The following is a 6,818-nucleotide window of genomic DNA, read 5'->3' on the forward strand; positions in this document are numbered from 1 at the left end:
ACACTAAGGGCAATTTAGCATGGCCAATCCACCTAACCTGCACATCTTTATACTGTGGGAGGAAACCAGAGTACCCATTGGGGTGCAGACACTGGGAGAACGTGTAGACTCCGCACAGACAGTCGGCCAAGGCCGGAACCGAACTCAGGTCCCTGGCGCTGTAAGGCACGCTGTTTCAGGTGTGGCACTGGTGGCCTATTTACAGGCCCAGGTGAAGGTTGCAATAGTCTGGCCTTGAGCAGCAGTGTCAACACATCTCCCCAATTTTCAATGGCTGGTCACCCATTCTTCAGTAAGCGTTCCAAAGTTGAAATTCACTTTGTATGTGGATGTTAAGGAGTTCTGAGCTCTCGGCTATAGTTTGGATAGCCCTGGCTATGGATGATGAGAAAGGCCAGTTTTTATTCATGTGTTCCACACTTGGAACCAAGCTGCAACAGAATTTCTGCCTTTTTAAAATGTCAATTTGCTTCCAGCAGGTGGCAGCCAAATGTGCATTTCAATGTGCCAAGCATCACAGAAGGAACAGTGCAATGCAGACTGGCAATAAGTTGCAGTTTTAAGATCAGTTACTCAATGAAACAGAACATTACTGAGCATGAAAATGCGGTGTAGTAGTGATGTGTGAGGAATAGTTTCTCTCCTGGGATTTGTGACACATTGTACACTCCATTCTCGGTCAGGGTGCAGGGAGGGGAAAATAAACTCATAGAGCAAGAGAGGCTCGTTGTGCCTGCTGTGGGATGGTTCCAGAATGGCATTGACCCGGGAATAAGTGGCCGAATAAGGTTCTCAGTCAAAGAATGCTGCCGAAGAATATGCAAAAAAGGTAGAAAACAAATTTTATAATCGAGAGCATGCGAGGAAATTCCTCTGAAGTATACACCACTCAGGGTCAAATTGGCTGTGCAAGAGACCACAAGACTCTAATATGTAGGGACAGAAGTAGTCCAATCAGCCCATGAAGTCTGCTCCACCATTCAACAAAAGCTTAACAGTTTGCATTGTTTTACTGGAAGCCTTAACCCATTTATTTTAAACACCTGTTAGTTTTACATAGCGAGTTACCTGAAAGAACTTAGATATAATTAGCATCTTTCACCACCTCAGGGTGGCCCAAAGCACTTTGCGGTCAATTAAGTATTATAACACTGTTATGTTACCATGGTAATTAATTTTCTGGTAACTAATTTGCCTTCAGCAAAGTCCCACAAGAAACAAGGCAATGATCAGATCACTGGTGATGTTGGTTGAGGGACACAGATTGGGCAGGACACAGGGGAAGATTGCCCCAGTAAGGCAGATGAACCAAATTGAGCTAACTGAATGCGAGAGCCACCTTTGCAGGTTCCAGTGACACCGACAGTTCCAACTCCAATGATTACAATGAGCCCCCGGGCCCCATTTCAGGTGAGACCTAGGCCTACCGCGGTGTTCAGGCATGTCTGTATGTGTGACATAGGTTATAGACCTGAAAACAGACCATACAGGAAGATCTCTGCCCCTCATGTTGTCATTACATCTGCCTACCAGTTGTGAAATTCCCTTTCTGCAAACAACGCTACTTTACCCCCCAAAAATTGGCACAGATTTACCGAACAAAAAGTAATAATACAACTGCAAATATGATGCAAAGTAAGGACATTATGAACAACTTTGAACTATGGTCTGAATTATTTCTCTGTGCCTTAGTCTAATTACTTCCCACTTTGTATCCAATTTTCACTTGAGGAATGTTGTTAGTCTTGATCATGCAGCTTTCACAAAGAGTCACCCAGACCCGAAATGTCAGCTCCGTTCTCTCGTCACAGGTGCTGTCAGACCTGCTGAGATTTTCCCGCACTTTCTGTTTTAGTTTCAGATTCCAGCATCCACAGTAGTTTGCTTTTATGGTACAATAAAGTTTGGGTGAAAAATAATCTGGGTTCTTTATTTACAGATAAGACAATGGTAACTTGGAGGCTAATTAGAACCTGTCTGATCTGTAGGATTGCTGCTCTGTTTTGTCTGCAGAGTGCATGGAATAATAGATCACATCCTGTTTCGTGATTGACAGTGATGGACAGCAGTTTAGGATATTACCTCGTCGCACTCTCACACACAAGGCTGACAAATGGTGGAGGGGTAGGAAAGGTTCAAAAATAACAGGGATTAAATGGGCTGAGATGAACCTTTGCTGCTGAGATGGCAGTCTTTGGCGTCGCCAATCTTGAAATTATTGGTTCGTTGGGATCTTTTAGAATCTGCCTTCAGTAAAACCTCACAGGCTACAGAAATTCCTCTGAGAGCCATCTTTACTTGTATAGGCCCCCAGCAGATTGACTCTCACTCTTACTGAGATAGTACTAGAATTCTCTACTTCAAGGTTTAATGGAGGGTTTTTCCATCCACTCTACATCTGGAATGCTTGTCTTCTCTTTGTGCAGGGTTTGTGGCTCTGGTATAGAGAGAGAGAGAAAAGGGCCTGGACTTCAGGACCATTTTTACATTCTCAGGAGAGATATCTGCCTCGGCTTTCCCCAGCCTTTCTTACACAGGTTTAACTTGCACAGGCCTAGCTGTGTAGCAAACGCTCGCAGCATTTAAATCAGGAGTTAAACCAGCACAGGACTGTGAAGTGTCCAGGCCTGCTCACTCCAGCCGAGATATCAGAGAGAGAAGAAGTTCCATCCTTTCTGGGAGAGATATTTTAACAGGCTTCTGTCCATTCCTTCTCAGAACGAAAACTGAAAGCAAAAAATGGAACCTGCCTTCTGCTCCAGAATCTTCTGAAAGGCTCTACCAATCCCAATCGAAAAGAGAAAATTGTCCCGGAATTGCAGAAGAGGGGTTTGGCTTCTCGCCAAGTCCATCAAATGACATCATGAACTATGCCACAAAGCACATTGCATCAAAGGGTGTGCCTGGTTCAGTTCAAATAGCAGCTTGCAGTGGGGAGTTTCAGTTCAAAACCAAAAGTCTGTAGTTTTAAGAACAGCCAGCAGGACAGGTATTAAAAAGGAAACCAGGATCAGACATGATTTAAAAGAGGATCCTTACATTACATATATCAATGGTTCAAACTTTGGGATTATTAAGTTTATGATTAGGTTATATGTATTAGAGAATTAATATGAGCTGAAGTTCCTCTATTTAACACTGTTTTTTTAGCGGTCATCAGCTTTTAGAGCCTTTGAGTGCATAGGGAAAAAGTGCCTTACAAAGTCACTGGCTGAAATTCTCCATTTGGGAGGTCCCACCGGAGCTGAATTGCACTGAACAATTCAATATCCGCGCCATGCAAATTTATCCATTGCAAGGAATATGAGGGATTTTCTACGGAATCCCACTATCAGGCCGCCGTTTTGAGCGGGTGGCCAGATAGCGAAGCCCCATGGCCAGCCACATCCGCCCTCGCACCGCATATCAGCCCCGCATCGCAAAGCAACCCCCACCCCTGGATTTTCTGGATGACCCCCTTCCACCATGTACTGGGCGACCTGACCTGACCGCCCCCCCCCCTCTCCCAGGGACACCCTAAATAGGGAAACGTCCCCACTAGAACCCCATAACCAGAGGGACCGCCACAGGGACCCCATAAATAGTGAGACCCCCTACAGGGATCCCCTAACTAGAGGTACAGTCCCCCCAGGGAACTCCCTAAATAGGGAGATCCCCAGCATCCTCCTAATTATAGATGTTCACCACAGGGACCCCCTAACTAAAGAACCCCCCGAGACCCCTTAAGTAGGAAGTCTCCGCACCTTTATTGGCCAAGCCCTCACCTTGAGGGGCTAGGACCGCGCCGGAGTGGGTTGGCGCTCCGCTGGCTGGCGTGGATGGCCTTTGGCTCCACGCCAGCCGGGGCCGAAAGATCTTCACCGATCGGCGGAACTCCGCGCATGCGCAGGGGTGTCAGTAGTTGCTGACGTCATCCCCGCGCATGCGCAGGGGAGGGGGTCTCTTCTGCCTCTACCATGGTGAAGACCATGACGAAGGCGGAAGAAAAAGAGTGCCCCCACGGCGCAGGCCCACCCGCCGATCGGTGGGCCCCGATCGCAGGCCAGGCCACCGTGGGGGCACCCCCCCGGGGCCAGATCGCCCCACGCCCCCCCCAGGACCCCGGAGCCCGCCCGCGCCGCCTTGTCCCGCCATTCAAAAGGTGGTTTAATCCACGCTGGCGGGACAGGCATTCCAGCAGCGGGACTTCGGCCCATCGCGGCCCACCGACCGTCGCGGCGCGATTCCCGCCTCCGCCGAATCTCTGATGGCGGAGACTTCGGGACACAGTGGGGGGTCAGAGAATCCCGCCCCAGGTGTGTAATGTTGGATTAATGTGCCCCTGTGCAACCAAACATCTGGATGCAATGTGATGAACACCCTCCCTCAAGGAACACAAATGTTGGGGAAAATGGCATTCGGCCATGGGTGCAGGATCAACGGCCTCCAGAGCACCCAATATTAGCTGGCTGGAGCCTGGTAGGCTGATTCTGTACTCTTGCTTTGGCTGAGAATGAGCTACCCCTAGTTATCCTGGTTATGTCACATCAGTAACAAAACAGCAGAACTCACAGATGCCTGCCATGACATTACATGATGTGGTTAGGGACAGCCCATGCTATGGATTCCTGTTATCCAACAACAACTGCTCGCTTGCTGAATAGATCAACTGCAATTATATCACAACTGGTGTTCAAGAGAAGCTGGATGTACAGAGACCAGGAGATCAGGAGTTACGGGAGAAGTCAGAATGGGGATGAGAAACAAATCAGCCATGATTGAATGGTGGAGCAGACTCGACGGGCCGAATGGCCTAATTCTGTTCCTATGTGTGAGACCGTGGTGGACTAGTGGAATTCACATCACTTTGTAGAATTTGACCCAACCAGCTTCATTGCAAAATTCTAATAAACAATTTATGTTAATGGGAGGTTGAAACGGCAGTGTTTGATGCAAACTGTGCCGTGTACGAAGCTCATTAAAAACCTTCAAAGCAGAGATTAAAGTGAAGGTTTTATTAAATTGGTTACCAAGTTGTTTCCTTCAATACAATTAATTAGAATACGCAAAATAGTAATTGTTCATCATATTATCACAGTACATTTATTTGAACAAAGTACTGAGTGAAGAATTATCACGGTGTTCCATCACGTTGCAGCTCTGTTACTCTGTGCCGTCAGCATCACGAGATGGTAAACCAGGTTTGGATGCCGATGGCCTTCAGCCCTTTCATGTCACCTTTCCACAAATACCAATTACATCATTTATCAATTGCTGCATTTAGTTTTAGTGTTGAGTTGTTTTTGCATCCCAGAATTTGCAATAAAGGAAAGGAGGAACCAAAAGATGTATTTGCCGTCAGGGACAAATGCTGCTTGGTCCTGAGGAGTTGGATTCTCTGATCTCCCAGTCGCGTGTTTCTCGGCAGCGTGAGGAGGCGGGCCGCTCGCTAGCGGCAGGTGTCTCTCTATTCCCGCCACTGGAAATGGGAATTCCATGGAAGCTACCCCATGCCGCTGGGAAACCCACGGGTGGGGGTGCGTTGCCGGCGAGACCAGAACATCCCGCTGGCAGCGAACGGCCGGAGAAGTCCGGCTAATAACTTGTGACCTTAAATTGAAGAGTGTTTTGCAAAAATGAAGCAAAATGCAGCAAAAATCTTTGATTTCTGTTGCACTTTTTTGTTGATTAATTTAATTTAAGGGTCTGGCACATAAAGGGTTAATGTGGTGTTGTACCTGTAAAACCTCAGGTATTTTCGACCAATTTACTTACTTAAAAGTTTTACCCATGTGCCCTTATTTGCGAGATAAACAAAGGACAAAACAAGTTCACGGAGTTTTAGTCACAATTCTCTCACTCACCAAAGTTTCAGGTTTTACCCGCACTTAGTGAAGGAGGCTGGCCAGGCCAGGATCACTCAATGTGGATGTCTTCTCTGGACTTCGAAACCCAGGTTCTTGCCTTCTTGAGATGGTTGTGCCTGGGGGACTCCCAGGTTATCGCTGAGGATCTGTTTGATGTTCCTTTCTTTATACTGGTAAACTAGGATTGAGTCATAGGTATACACCCACAACGGCCATTGTCCCATCCAGACCTCAACTTGCTAATGGGAAAGACAGGGTCCTCCTGTTTATCCATGGTGATTCAATCAAGACCCATTGTCCTCTGAAACACCCTTGTCTAACCAGCCATCAGATCATTATGCAGTCTGATGGCTTCTTTTGTCTGTTCTTCATCCTGCTGCAAAGTTGGCCACTTGTGTCTGGAAGCTTGTTGCACATTGATAGCATGGTCTTGTACTTCGGAGTGGGTAATCACAAAGTCCATACAGCAATAACATGTTTGTGCATTGACTTGAGTGCTCTTGCAAATGGCCAGTATCAATTTCAACCAGGGCCTCATGAGGCAGTTTCTGTTCCTGGCCTGTGTGTATCTTTGATGTGGAGATGCCGGCGTTGGACTGGGGTGAGCACAGTACGAAGTCTTACAACACCAGGTTAAAGTCCAACAGGTTTGTTTCAAACACTAGCTTTCGGAGTGCTGCTCCTTCCTCAGGTGAATGAAGAGGTCTGTTCCAGAAACACATATATAGACAAATTCAAAGATGCCAAACAATGCTAGGAATGAGACCATTAGCAGGTGATTAAATCTTTACAGATCCAGAGATGGGGTAACCCCAGGTTAAAGAGGTGTGAATTGTATCAAGCCAGGACAGTTGGTAGGATTTTGCAGGCCAGATGGTGGGGGATGAATGTAATGCGACATGAATCCCAGGTCCCGGTTGAGGCCGCACTCATGTGTGCGGAACTTGGCTATAGGTTTCTGCTCGGCGGTTC

Source organism: Scyliorhinus torazame, chromosome 16 (assembly GCF_047496885.1).
Source record: "Scyliorhinus torazame isolate Kashiwa2021f chromosome 16, sScyTor2.1, whole genome shotgun sequence".
NCBI classification, from domain to species: Eukaryota; Metazoa; Chordata; class Chondrichthyes; order Carcharhiniformes; family Scyliorhinidae; genus Scyliorhinus; species Scyliorhinus torazame.